The following is a 15,312-nucleotide window of genomic DNA, read 5'->3' on the forward strand; positions in this document are numbered from 1 at the left end:
AAAGAGGAGAAAAGAGGAGAGGCTCTCTGCTTAGTTTTCCTAGGACAGTAATAACATGAACAATGAAAGCCAACAGATAAATTTTGCTTCAGGCTTTTTGTTCATGTAAGGTTTTTGTTCTTCTAATGTTAATTTTTCCACTTCACTCAGTCACACCAGCTTATCGTCTGTTCGCTACCAGCATCCATCCAACCCAAGAAATGCTAGTTTCAGCTATCTTTTTTTTTTGGAAGATGGACTGACCATATTTGTTTTTGATTACTGGTCTTTGAACTTATTTTATTTAAGTGCGGTCATCTTCTGAATATATCACTCCGTAAATATGTCACAGTAGGGTTTCATGTTTACTGTTTCTCAATGACTTCCAGATCAAATTTATTCAGTTCGAAACCAAAAAGATGGTACGGCTGCTTGGTTTTGGGCTGGGTTTTGTTTTGTTTCTTTTTAGGCATGTGGAGCCGAATGGAGACGGAAGCAAGGTTAACCAGTATTATCCTGTCAGCCATGTCTCTGGAAGTTAGGCTGGCTCATGCATCCTCTCCATCGCCAGAAACAAAGATTTTGCAACTGGGATTTCACTAACGATTCCATTTATGATGTGAGAGACAGGAGAGCGTACAGTTTGCTCCCCATAGCCCCGCTGGCGCTCCACTGGCAACTGGATTGAAAAGTAATGACAGACTTACTCTCGCAAGTGAAACAGGCATATGAAAGCGGTAATACACATAGGGAACAGATCTGTTGACTAAGAACATGCCATTTTCACATAGTCACTTTTCTGACCATAACCGCACTTTATACTCCAGGCATGGTTCTGTTTTCCTCTGCTGTGGCACAGCAGATGTGAAGCATTTAAAACCTTTTAACGGGACCCAACCTAAGGCTAAATGACAAAACCCTGACAACATAATCCTTAAATTTACATCCCTGGCATTTTGAATGTTCTGTGACAGGGTCAAAAATCTTGATAAATCAAAATTCTCATACTGAAAAAAAAAAAAGAAACACAACACAGAGCCGTGACTCATCTAATGGTGAGAGGCAGATGTCTCCATGAAGTCTTGTTTTGAACAATGAAAGTTTTAAAGATGCCTTTTAAAAAATACCTCAGCTTCCCAGCTATATTTGCCCACCACAATATACTGAAGGAGGCAACAATATATAGGGCTTGGTTTCTGGGAAATTTCAGCTGCCTCCCTGCTGATATGCATGTTTCTTCAGTCTTCAGTTCAGGGTGGAGAATACCTCCCCTTAAAAGTGTCAAATATATTTTTCTTATGAAGTGAGGCAGTGAAACATGGGACACCTCAGAAGCTGGCTGCATCTTGCTATAGCAAATATTCCAAAAAGGGGCTTCTGCAGGAGAAGGAAATTGGAAAATTAGAAGAAAGTCCCTCTATCTGCTAAAATAAAGTACAAGAGACTCTTTTAAGGGCCCACCAGCAGAATACCGCTGGCACTGCAAGCATCCTGAGTTAGTCTGTCTGTGACAGCTACTCTTTTTTAAAGGTAATAATCCCCGAATCCCATTTTACAACACACCCTGGAGACATGAAACAAATCAAACTATCCATATTTTGCAATAGTTTCTTGGCATGATCCATGTGGTAATTAAAAAACCTTTAATGGAAATTGCTACCACAATTTGCAGGCTTCCTTAATCCAGCCATGTTATCTGCAGCACCTCCAGGCACCTGTCTTGTTCTCATAATACAAAATCAACAATACCATGGCAAGGCTTGAGGGGATGTCTGAAGATGATGAGAACTTAGAAAGGAATGCCAGTATGAAAACTTGGCCGGTGCTTGGCTTTTTCTTTCTTTTTTTTTTTTGTTTTGTTCTAGGGGTTTTTTTGTTTATTTATCTAACCATTCTTTTATCAGGAAATATCACACGGACAAATGAAGTTTTCTTTTGCAAAGGCATCCAGGCTAACTAACACTAAATGATTTTAACACAAAATTAATTAAAACAAAAACATTTAAACACTACAATTCTAAACATGGCCTTCAGCTACATACATGCCAAGCTACAGCAATTGCAATGCAATAAATCAGTGTGAGATATATACTAACAAAGTAAAAAACCTGATTTTTGCCAGGACAAGGGCAAAGCTCTCTTAAATATTTTGAAACTGCAGTCTTGAAATGATCAATTATCAACAGACAGCTGCATAGGGGGTTTTTTGTTTGTTTTGTTTTTAATGAAATTTAGCCCTTCACTGCTGTACTTGGAGTTGGTAACTACCATTTGTTTGGTTCTGACTTGAATAACCCCAACATGTTACTTTCTAGTTTTCAAATTCTCATCCTGTCCTATTGCCCAATTTTGTCTTCCCCCCAGTACTCACGTCAAACCTCTCAATGGGAAAAGTACGACAATATCCTCCTGAACTAATTCTGCTTATCAGTTTTATGAAGATGGAAAAATCCAAGCAATAGTATATACTGTCCTATGAATACAAAATCCAGTATGTTTCTTTCGTACTGGATACAAACCCCTTTAGCCCATCCCCAGGAGAAATGTCACCACAATATAATACCTGGACTTGCAGTGTTTTTAAAATGTCGTATCATTCTGGGGAGGTGCTTGACCATGGCGGGTAAAGGGCATGCAGTTAAGAGTTACCTCCCTCTGGTTTCCCAGCTCACTGCACTTTTGCGTATCAGTAGCACAGGTCCCCACACGGGTTTGCTGCCCACCGCTGAAGCTTGAAATAACAAATCGCCCTCCACCTCGCACTCTCCCTTCTGGAGGGCTGCAGTTTCATAGAGTTTATACCTCTACCGAGAAACACACTCCAGCTGTACAGCTGCTGTTTAATGCTAACGCCCATCCACCTGGTGGTATACACTGTCCCTGCCTTTCCACCTCTGTGGAATACGAACACAACCAAATTCACCACAGGCCGACCTGGCTGATGCCAGCCTCAGCCCATCTCTCAGACTCCCAGAGGCTGGCTCTGCGTGCGGCACGGCCTCTCGGTCCAGCTCCCTAAGGTGACACCGGTGCTGCCTGGAGCCCCGTGCCCTGTAGCGAGGCTGTGGCTGCTCTCTCTCCCTCAGCCTGGGCGGAACCCGACAAGATGGAGCAGGTCCGGGCAGCAGCAGCCACTGACCTCCTGCCTCTGCAGGCGGGCTGGCTGTGAAGCCCTAAGCGTGCCCGGCCCACCGTGCCAGCTTGTTTGTGCCTGGGCTGCCTCTGAAGCCGACAGCCAAGTTGCAGAAGAGGTCACCTTTCCGCCTGCGTTGCCCGGGGTCAGGCCCATTGCCGTTTCCCTGGGTTTCATCGCCCAGGGCTGGCAAGGGTGCTCCCCAGGAAGCCCCTCGCCTCTCAGACGCGCTTCGCCTTAGGGCTCAGCACAGGCCGGGACCCCAGGCACCGCGCGCGTGTTTGCAGAGGCCTTTGCGAAAAGGACGGCACTCGTCAGAGAGCTTAGCGGGTAAAATCAACAGCCTTCGCTCAAAACTATTTAACGTTTATTTGTTTTAGAACTCCAGCAATATGCATTCCACGAAAACACATTTCTGATATTGTTCATCTGCTGAATCTGCCTCTATCTCATTTGAAGCAACAGATAGGACATAAAGCAAGCGGCAGGCAATTTAACCTTCCTCAGCAGACAAATACTGTTTATCTTATCACGCAAATTACGAAAATAGGCCTAGAGGCTTTGGCACAGGAAAACTAACACACAATAGGTTAAATAAAGCCTTAGGAGAAAATACCAAGCGGTCTATCATTAAGACAAAGGGGTGAAGGGTCGGACGATGTGTATTTGAACTACCAGTGTCCATTCTGAGACTGGTTAACAGAAACTTCATACTCACTTATTGCTGTCTTACTCTGATGTTAACTGGTAAAATACAGAAATCTGAAATCCTGAAATGTCCTGAAATCCTGATTTTTTTTTTTGTTAAATTTTGGCACTTGACATCTCTTTCTTTGAATAAGGGATGTGTGAATAAATTCATCATGCACATTTTTCAAACCCTCTGACAACACTAGTTTGAATAAAGTGTTAATGGTTTCTAATCACAATCAAAGGAACATACAGAAAATGGGACGAACAAGACATCACGGAAGGAAAAAAGAAATCATTTAGAATATCATCAGAGCACCGTGGATAGCGCATAGAAGGAATATAGGGTAAAATAGGCGGAATGAGGGAGTGAGAACAACTTCTGTGGGAGAGAACTGAAAAGACATCCGTATCATCCACTTGTGACTGAGTCAGCATAGGGCCCTGATTAAATTCCTAAAATAATACTGACAACACTGTACTTCTTTCTTGCATTGCTATTATGACAAGCAGTCCTGACATGAACTGTGACTATGAGGCCCACCCTCAACCCTAACCTGTCTTAAACCAAGTTACAGTACACCTTGCAGGCACTTGACACACTCACATTCTTCACCTTATTTTCAAAATCTGCTGCCTGAACATGTGTAGCCTTACAAAAGGGCAGCTCCAAGCTTCTCAGCCGTGTGGGCAATACCAAATTTTGCCATCCCAGGGGTGAAGAAAGAATCAGGGCAGAAATGTCTCAAGGAGGACTGGATGCACCAGCAGCCGGGACACAGGGCTACCCAAGACCAAGGCCAGGCAGCTCGCTCTCTTCCGTAGACCTACACCATTCGGTAAGGACAGGGAGCAACTCATTTTGCTGCCTTCATGAGTCTGCTTTCCTTAAACTAGTGCCTTGAGCCTAAAAAAAGTCCTGCCATTACAGCTGCTGTTTCTAAGTGAGGCGTAAAGTATTGGCAGTTGAATGTGTATTGTATTACCTTTAGCAAACACCACCGTGGAGCAAAAAGCCTCCAAGGCCATTCTGAGACCTTAAAATGTAAGAAAATCCCCTGTAGCCAAAGCCAGAGGGCCAGAGGGAAAAAGGGGAAGGCATGCCTTCCAGGCAGGACCCATGCTCACCAAGTGAGGGGTAACCCTGAGCTCCAGTAAACGCAATTATGTTCCCTGCTGCTGCTGCGAGAGTCCGGCAGCAGTGGCTCTGCCCTGCGGGATTGCCGCAGCATGCTGCCTGACTGCAACCAGCAGTCGTGAAGAAGCAGTCCTTGGTGCGGAGGTGGACCAACAGGTAAGACGCTCCCTCTCCATATAGGTTAGAGCACACTGACCAGCTGAGGTGGCCAAGAAGCTGTCATAATGTTATGGGCTGGTGTACCACGCTGGGCATGTAGAGATTTGAAACCACAGATGGCTAACTTTGCTTCCTGCCAGACATTTATTTTGCAATACAACAAATGAAAACAAGCCTTTGCATTGCAAATGTCATATTGCATGAATCTGAGAACACGAAAGTAATTTTGATGTCTTTTTTTTTTTTTTTTTTTAACAGTTTTGGCTAATACTTGCATGTAAGCAGAAAGCATGATGGCCAAATCCCATTACCTTAGAGTAGCAGTAGGACAGCAGAGGTCAGTGCAGTGAGGCTACTGCAAAAGGGCGTTTTCAGTCATCTCAAGGTGATCCGTGCCAAGCTGCAGAGGTGGGCAGAGGCATGATGGACTCTTCCCGAGGTTTCATGTTACTCTGCAGCAACATAAAGGAAGGCTGATGAGTGGAAAGCTTCTCCTGGTATCCCCATACCTGTATAAATATACCTTATAAAATGCAAAATGGGAAATTGAATTGCCCGTAGTTAACAGTCTCACTACTCCCATACACACTAGGGTTTTGATGTGGTACTGACTTAAAGGAAACCATCGCCATAAACTCATTTCACAGATGACTAAACAAAGAGGAGATTATCATCATTTCATTTGATGTTGGTAATTAAAGGTTTTGAAAAATAAAATGAAAGACAACCCTCCCTTGCAGTTTGGAGACTAAGTAAAAGCATATATAGTTTTACAACATATGTACTTAAAATGGCAAGACTTCATCTCCTAAGCCTTTATTTCATGTATAATTTATGTACATATACTGTACTGTGGGTTTTTTGGTATAGCTAATCTTTGGGAAGAGAGGTCTTTAAATGTAGTAAAACAAAAAGGAAACAAAACAGACACTATTTGCAAAATCCACAGTCCACACTGTCTTAACCCTTTGGACCTGTACCCTCCCCCCTGCAAGTTAAACTGACGCTATCAATTTTTATCTGAAAGGGCCAGCAAATGGTTAATTTTTTTAATAGCAGTTGACACAAGCACATCCAATACTGTACACTGATGGAGCCATATAAAAAATATTCCACATGTTTAGGGGCAGGGGCGACATGTGAAATGAAAAAGTATTATTGTCTACTTTTCCACAGCTTGTAAACGGTCTAAGTAATTATTATACGTATTTATTTTATTAAAAGGAGAGGCATTTTTGTTTTGATTTCTTTGCTCTGATCCCACTTATTACTGTTGTCTTTGAAACTCCACAGACACTGCATTTCTTTTACTGACTGGACATTTCTGAAATAGTACCACTATCAGGTAGATCAAATTGTTGGCAAAAGCTTTGGCACCGAAGAGACTCAACAAATAAATTTCATCACACTGACCCTGTACTAAACAGCAACTTTATGTGGATAACCTCATGGGAATGGAAGTTGAGAAAGAGCTATTTCAAGGCCGCCAATAACTTAATCTCTGTTCAGTTCATAATGCAAAGCCATTTCTGTTTCCTTTGCTCCCAGTGCTAAAGAGTTTTTGGGATACTGTAATCCTCATAAGGTGGGGAGGGCAATGTGGGGGGTAGGGGTTTGCAGGAGGGAGAGGAGATCCCACTCAAATTATGACCCATTAAAAAAAAAAAAAAAGAAAAATAAATAAAAAGCCAAGTTTTTCATCTTGGAAATTCTCAGCCTCAGTTACGTGAGTGCAAAAAGTAACTTTTATTTGAAGAACTAACACTCACTTCTTTGTTAAGAAAACTTCGGGCACCACCCAGCAGACATGAAGGCTCCTATGTTATCAGCAAACTATTTCCTGGGTATATGTTCACCCTTTCCATGCAGCTTGCTTATTTTTTCAACCAAAAAGAAAAAAAAAAGAAAGAAAGAAAAAAAAGCAATGCAAACAAATTCTGTAACGTTGCTGAATGATCTGTGTTTTGCTGCAACAGCTACTATATTGATGTAATGGAAATTTCATAGGTGTCCAGCTTTGCAGAAACAAAATTGGACAGGCGCCGAGGGGAACCCGAGCACAGCCCCGTGTCTTCTTCCCAAGGTGAAAGGGCTCCGCATGGTGCTGCTGCCTGCCATCATCTGAGAACAGGCTGTGAGCGGCAGAGACAACATGGGCAGCAGGGCAAAATAACTTGGGTGGAAGAACAAGAACCCCCGTTCCCCCGTTAATGGTTAACCTAACCCCTTACTCACAGACGTAACACCAGTTGCTCTGCAAATTCAGCACTGCAAGCTTGAGTTCTGCGGAGGAGCAAGCCTGAACGATTATGCTTTCTGCCCGTCTGCCCCTCCTCCTGGTTTTGAACCTATAGGTTGCTGGTCTGAACAATGTTTGATGGGGGTAGGGGAAGGTAGAACTGGCAAAGGTATCAGGTTCCCATAAATGTCTGGAAAGCCCAGGGTGGAAGGAGAGCAGGAGGAGAGTCTTGTCGTGCCTCCACAGCAAGGACGCCCACAGCGGCTCTTCCCTGTGTCCCCTTCTGCATCCGCCAGCCATCAGCCAGAGGGACCCCGCAGCACCCGACGCCTCGCGCCCCGCTGGGGAGTACGCAAGGATGCTGTACAAGGGGAAGGAAAAGGGGATACGCGGGGGTCAGCTCTCAGGTGTGTGCTGAGGGAGCTGGGTATACTGTAGAAGACCCCCTCAGGCGCACAGGGGAAGGGACCCAGGTTATTGCTGTGGGCAGCTAGGGCAAAACATAGCTGTCCTTAGTTCCACAATTTATGGAACAAATTGTCCTCTTACTGGGTCCCCCTTCTCCCACAAGAAACATTTTTGTACGAGCAAGAGGGATGGTGGGAAAGGCAGATCATACGACATCCAAAAGCAATAGCAGACATCACAATGCAGGAGAGCATTCCTTTCTGCAGCCCTGGGAGTCACCTCAAGTAACAAACCAGCCAGCGATACGGGAAAAAATTAAATCCAGAAGAAGAGAGATGCTTGGGCTTGTAATAACGGCACGTGTAGCAAGACAGAGCAGGCTTCACTGCCCAGCGTGGCTGTAGATGCTTGTCAGAGGGCTGCAATGCTCGGGGATCTTCTGCCCTCCCCAGCCCCAAAATAGTCAGTCACTGTCTCCACAGCACTGCCTAGCAGCATAACCCAGCAGCTTGCAATAAAGTCCCCGCTACACTCCTGCACATGAAGCTCACTGTTCCCCAGGAAAATGAAGTGGAAACCCAGTATCCGCCGGCAGCAAGACCCTGCAGTCACCTCTGATGGCTTCCAATCCAGCCTGGCGGAGCGGCAGAGCCAAACCTCCATGGAGGGGCCGGGCCTCAGGCGTGGACCTCTGCAGCTCACAGCTACTGGACAGCGTGAAGAGCCATATTAATATAAAAAACAGGCAGTGCACAACTTTTTCAGTTGTGCTGTTCTGCCCTTGGGGACAGGGGGAGCATCGAGGAGGAGGGAGATGACCTCCGTCCCCCTGGCTAAACCTTCGGTACCAACTTTTGTGTTCTTTTAAAATACAGTGCACCTTTTCATGAAGCTGCCCTTGGAAATCAGCCCTACTGAATGTTGCTGCATATATCAAGATATACTGTACAGGGTATGTTAGTTTCTGTAGGACTGGAAGAAGAGATGCAGTAGTCTTATGAGAGGAAGCTTGTTTTAACTCGAGGTTTAGTCTATGGATTTCACAGATTCAACTCGCAGCAGCCAGCCACGGCCTTGCTATGTCATCAAGCCAGAGCTTTAAACACACCTTCGCATTTCACCGGGTTTTGTCCTTTGGAAAACCAGGTGTCAATGGCTGGCGTATCCAGACGTTTAACCACATACCCAGCCCAAATGCGAGAAAAACAAAGGGCTGTTGTGACGGGATAAATGCTTCCCTCTGCAGCCAGCATCTGCCGTTTCACTCTCTCTGTCTCTCAGTTCATGGCCCTGGTAAGGTGTCTAGCAACGGACAAACAAAGCCCAAAATTTAAGAGAGCCTGCAAACGCCAAGCTAGCTTTGCTTGCATATTTAGCCAAAGAAGAGTCCAGGCATCTTGCCATTGTAAAGTGGCAGAACGAAACAAAAACAGAGTTTAAAAGTTTATCTTCTGGAAACCTTTTGCACCCTAGACAATGCCTTTGTATTTCAGGGCCTTTTAAGCTGGCCTTGTCAGGCTAGAAAGACCTCTGCACAGTCAAGAAAATACTCTCTCCTAAGACCCTGAGATATGATAAGGCAGCAAATCCCAGGTTTTTACAATGACAGCAAAAGACCAAACAAGTGAAAGAACAGAAGATTGTAATCAGAAGATGAGCTATGAGGTAACATTGCAATGTTTTACATTTTTTTAATATCAGGGAAAACATTTGATTGCAAGAATGATTTTCATGTTTGCTTTTTAGCACCCCCACCTCTCCAAGAGAGGAGGGTTGTTTTTTTTTTTTCCACTTTGGCTGCTCTAGGCAAGGATTTTTCCCCTCAGCTGTTTACTCTCTCACTCAGTCTTCAGTAAAATGTCAGCAAACAATTGTCATTTGGTATCTGTAAAAGATAATGCAGGTGGAAAGGGGAATACTGAAATCCAATACCTCCCTGTAAAAACCTACTGTACTATCAACACCAGATAAACTTCCTTTCCTCTGCTAGAAACCTGACCTTGTAAATACACTTACTAGGATAATGGTAAGGGAGTACCTATCCAGCTTGTTTGGGTAAGTTATCAGCAGGTCTTCCTCTAAGAAGACAGAAGTTTTCTGGAAAGTAAATACCTGACCCAACTGTACAATGGCACCTTCAGAAAGCTTTTCTCTGGATCTCGGTATGAAATGCATGAGGTTGCAGGACAGTTGTAACAGGTCCTGCTCTGAAGCGCTGTGCACAAAGCAGCAATAAGTTCAGTACGGTATATTCACCTTGAACCAAGTAATTTGAAAGAAATCACCTTTATTTAGCTTTCTCAGCACATCACATACCCAAACATTCAGTTTGCCTTTTCAGTTTGGAAATACGTTATCATCAGAACTGCGCTTTAGATTCTAGAGCTTTCAGTTGAATGTGTTAGTTACAAGATGATTTAAGAATGAATTAAGGAACCAGTCCTACTGATTAAAACATAGGTAAAATTCAAACCCACTAAAAAGCAAAACACTACTATGCTGTATTTTTGCAGTGCATGCTTATATTTTTAATTAACTAGTCAAGTAAGCTTTTGGTCACCAGCCTATTTTATTTAATACTGAATCTGCAAATCCTCTGAAAGAAAAGGAGGTACTCTTGACGCAAATTTTAGTAATCAAACAGAGATCATGCAGCTTTTTTTAATATAAATATGCTACTTTCACAAATGCGGTGTCAATAGCACTTCACAAATATCTCATAAATAAAGTGTTGGACTAAAATATAGCAATTTTTTTTTAAAGTACCTCTTGGAAGTTTGTTGAGCAAAGAATTATCTTTAAAAGACCATTTTTTAAATTTATCTCAATCACATGAACAGTCTCACTGAAATTACAGAAACCACCAGCATTAGCAAGAAAAGCAGGATTTGGCCCTGAATGACTCAACTAAACTCCATGCTGTCGACCTAAATTCTACATGTAATTCAAGTTGGACACTACTGCTGTGTTGTTTCAGCAGAGGCTGTTTTTCATCTCAGAAACGTCTGGACCGCAACAATGTCACTACTAGACAACTTGGGCTTTTTACATGCTTTAGAACATTTCAGGGGGTAAAACTGTTATTTTTTTTTTCTTCTTCTTTCTGCTCTAAGCTTTACATTGAATTGGGGTCCCACTAATTTAAGTATAGAGCTTTGAGGTATGCATCTTAAATATGATAAATGACTGACAGAAAGTTAAAGGTCTACTGCTACAACACTCCCATGGCTGAAACGATGCAAGATCATGAATCACAACATCCACATGCAATCCCCAAAAATATGTTCTGAAATATAAAACAGCTCCAATAATCTTTTCATCTTACACAAACATATATGTGGGTCAGATATTAAAGAACTGGAGCCAGTCTTTGCAAAGCCTGGAAGTAATATACGTGTTTGACAAGGAACTTTGAAATGTCCCTTGATGAAGTTTCCCCTGGCTTGTTCCACTTGCACATATGTTGTACCTGGTACCTCTTTTCCACCTCCCAGACATGTCCTTTACATAGTATGACCATACCTCCTTTGCTTTTCTCACTGTTACTCTAGGTACCACTTTGAGCAAATGAGGAAGACAAGGTATTTTAATCAGCTTTAACAATGGGCTGCAATAACATTCTTTGACAGAGGAGAAATAATAACAAATATTTATCAAGCCCCTGGTTTAGTCCCACACCTTTCCCCCACCACCTGTTAAGTACCAGCTCTGTTGGGGAGCTCCTGCAAAATGCAGTGAAGGTGATGGAGGCAATACTGCAATATTGACTTTCTCCCTCCTCTGCCCCTGAGACCAGGGGGAAAGCCTGGAGCAAGGAAGACAAACTCAGTGGAGGAGGATCAGGTTAGGAAGTACTTACTTAAACTGGGTCTACAAAAGTACATGGGGCCGAAAAGGTTGCACCCATGAGTGCTGGGGGAGCTGGCCAATAACATTGCAAGACAACTCTTAATTATCTTTTAGTAGGCATGGAGACTGGAGAGGTTCCTGAAGACTGGAAGAGAGTAAGCATCACTCCTATCTCCAAGAAGGGCAAGAAGGAAGATCCAGAGAACTAAAGGCTGGTCAGCCTTACTGTAGTCTCTGGAAAACTGATGGAAAAAATCCCCCCTAGAAACACATGAAAGACAAGGAAGTGATAGGAAGTAGTCAGCATGGATTTTTTAAAGTGAAGCCATGCTTGATCAATTTTACAATGAGGTGCCCAGCTTGGTGGATGAGGGGGGAGCAGTGGATGTTCTGTACCTGGACTTCAGTAAAACCTTTGATGCTCTCTCCCATAATAAAGCTGATAAAATACAGGTTAGATAAGTGGACGGTGAGGTGGATTAAAAAGTGGTTAGGTCCAGAGGGTTGTGATTAGTGGCAAAAAGTCCTCTTGGAGGCAAGTCACTAGTGGTGTACCCCAGGAGTTTATACTGGGGTCAATACTGTTCAACATCTTCATTAAGGACCTGGAGACTGCGACAGAGTGCACCCTCAGCAAGTTCACAGATGGTAGAAAACCGGAAGGAGTGGCTGACACACCAGATGGTTGTGCTGTGATTCTCAGAAAGACTGCAACTGACTGAAGAAGTGGGCTGGGAGGAATCTTACAAAGTTTAGCAAGGCAAAATGCTGAAAAGTCCTGCATCTGGGGAGAAATAACCCCAGGAACCTGTATATACACTGTGGGAGGACTCGCTGGAAAGCAGCTTTGCTGAGAAGGACCTTGGAGTCCTGGTGTATGACAAGCTGTCCATACAGGCTGATGCAAAAAGGCTACTTTTATAGATGGTTTTCTTCAGACAGTTTTTTAGGAGATCCCGAGGCAAAGCAGCTGAATAATATATATGCAGCCAGAGGCAGGTAATGCATATCTGTTGATAAAGCAGCACAGCAAGACAAGAACAATAATTTAAAACTTCTTTCAAAAATATCAAGTGATTAAAACCCCCGAGTAAAAACTGGGGGGGGGGGAGGGAATCCTTACTGTTAAAGTCATAGGCAAAACTTAGTAATTCTTGCTTTTCGACAATCTCCTTTATAAGGTATCAATTCTGAGACATGCTATACCCAAGAAGTAATATGTTAAATATTTGCACTGTTTCCTGAATTTTTTACATACCAAGCCAGCCACTACTTTTAGACGAAGATTACAATGTATTTTACACCCTGTGTCTTTTGATACTCATTCATCTGGAACTTGGACAGAACTTCATTCTGAATTTTATATTATCATAAATGTTGTCATGTACTTACAAATGATAAAAACAAAACAAAACCACCCCCTAACAAACAAAAGGAGTTATGGCACACATATTTCAATGTCACAGTGCAGATTATGATGGAAAATCCATTTCAAGCCATAGAAGCTAATACTAACAAATATAAGCAGTAACAGAAATTTAAGTATTTTATTAAAAGGACTTTAAAATGATTAAAAATCATAATGAGAATGATGTCATACCACACCGATCTTCTTGAGTGAATAACGTCCACAAATAAAAGCAGTACAGTATTTATACAGCAGGCGGTAAGCAGGACACAACCACAGGCATTTACACTCAGGAATGGGGCTACAACAGTATGATACAATAGAAATGCAGCGATTGGTTTCAGTTTGATATATGTATTTTTATGTGAATTTTTAGAAGTATCATATAATGGTAAATATGTAAGGAAAAAATCTGTTGTGATGTGTTTAGCTGTAACATTGCTGTTCGAAATCCGTTCAAAGACAACTGTATCTGCAGCAGCCAGACCCTCGTTTCGTCACTTAGTGCAAGGAGAGCACAGCTGGTCACTACAAAGTTAATATTCCTTTTCCTTCTAAGAAGTCATACACACTGACATACTGTAATACCCAGAAATACCACCTGAGGAAAGGGACAGCTGCAGGAAAGCTGCTTGCTACTTTTGATGACTCTTAGTATTGCAGAAATTGCCTTTTTGAACAGACCATAGTTTCTGTATTCAAAATAGCATCATGTAGGTTGCTTTCAGTTTTAGAAACCCCTTTTTTTGTATTATTAGCGTAAGACATTACAGGTTGGCAGCCTGGAGCAACAGCGCTAGTGGCAAACATTTCAGTGTAACAGATTTTAATGGAAAAAAATGGAGTAAGTTCACTGAAGCTGAAACACACTGCAGGAACGTATCAGTTCTCATGAGATTTTCTAAGAAAAAACAGCCCTGGAGTCCCATTGTGAAACTGAGGATCAAGGACCGCCAGCAGCTCAGAGGTGGTTACAGTGATCGCTGGGGATGCGAGACCGGGCGTCAGAGCTCCTTTTCAGATAGTTGCTCACATCCTGTGTAACACTTAAAAATCAGGCCATGCTGGGGGCACTCGCTCTCACAACAGCTGCCCTGCTTCACATAAAAAAAATAATTAAGTGCCATGGAAGAGCTCCCATAGCTGCAAGGAGAGCCTGGGAGAGATCTACCCTGGAAGAGCCTTCATCAGGCTCCTGAAAGACAGCACGGAGCTGGATACGCGTCCCAAGCACAGAGGTGTTGGCTGGACCGCGCGTTTGCGCTAGTGCACAAGTACAACCCACGCTCCCTTTGCAAGATGGAAAAATTTTAAAGTTGTTTCCCGCCCCTCGCTATGCACCAGGAACATTTGTGATTACATGAAAAGTTTCCCAGAACAGAAAAAACATTTGCCACCCAGCTCTCGCTATTACTTCCTTTCCACAGCTAATACAATCGTTGCTGAAAACTCGTATTCGTACAAACAGTTCCCGCTCCGGTGGCTAGCCTCAACGCAATCTGTGGTACTACATTCCTAAGTAAGGACAGGTTTTGTGAGCAATGGGCAGAGGAACGGGGCCCAATGTGTACATTTTGTACGTGCATCCAGAATCTTGCAACAAATAAATACAATCAAGTATCATTACCCAAAATGGGTAATTTGTGATAAAGTTAATAAAAACTCACTCCTTACTCCTACTTCGGTGTTAAATACGCTTTACCTTTTAAAGAACTGCCATGAATTTCTTTCCAGTTTGTTCTGACCATCCTTGCCCCAAAAAAGAATTTAAATAGCAGCTCCTCATTGCTTGCTGCTGCTGTTACATCGGAAAATGTATACTCTGAATTTTTTCATATGGCTCAGCAGACAGAAATACTGAAAAAAAACTCCTTGCAAGGAGCAATCTTGTGCTGGCAGAAAAATTGACAAGATGACCTAATAGGTCTTTTCCATCTCTAATTTCCCTGAATCTACTACTCCTGTGGGGAAAAATAACTTGCCAGCAAACTTATTATAGAGGAAAATATCACAGTAAAAATAGTCACAGAAAATAGCCCACCAATTCCTTGATGTAAGATACAAATATATTTATTCTTGTGACAGTTGCTTATTCCTAACTGAGAAAAACATGTTCCCAGATTCTGTACAGCAGTCAAAAATTTCAAGTAGCAGTGGAAACCAAATAAGAAAGTTACTAAGCATTTCTCAAATACACAGGAAATCAAAGGAGTTCAATCAAGCCTCTGTTTTATTTACCTGCATGTATAATTTTTATGCCTATGTTTTGCAGAAACATGGAATTTAAAGAATAAAGAAACAATGACAAT

Source organism: Phaethon aethereus (assembly GCF_964289735.1).
Source record: "Phaethon aethereus genome assembly, chromosome: 2".
Classification (NCBI taxonomy): domain Eukaryota; kingdom Metazoa; phylum Chordata; class Aves; order Phaethontiformes; family Phaethontidae; genus Phaethon; species Phaethon aethereus.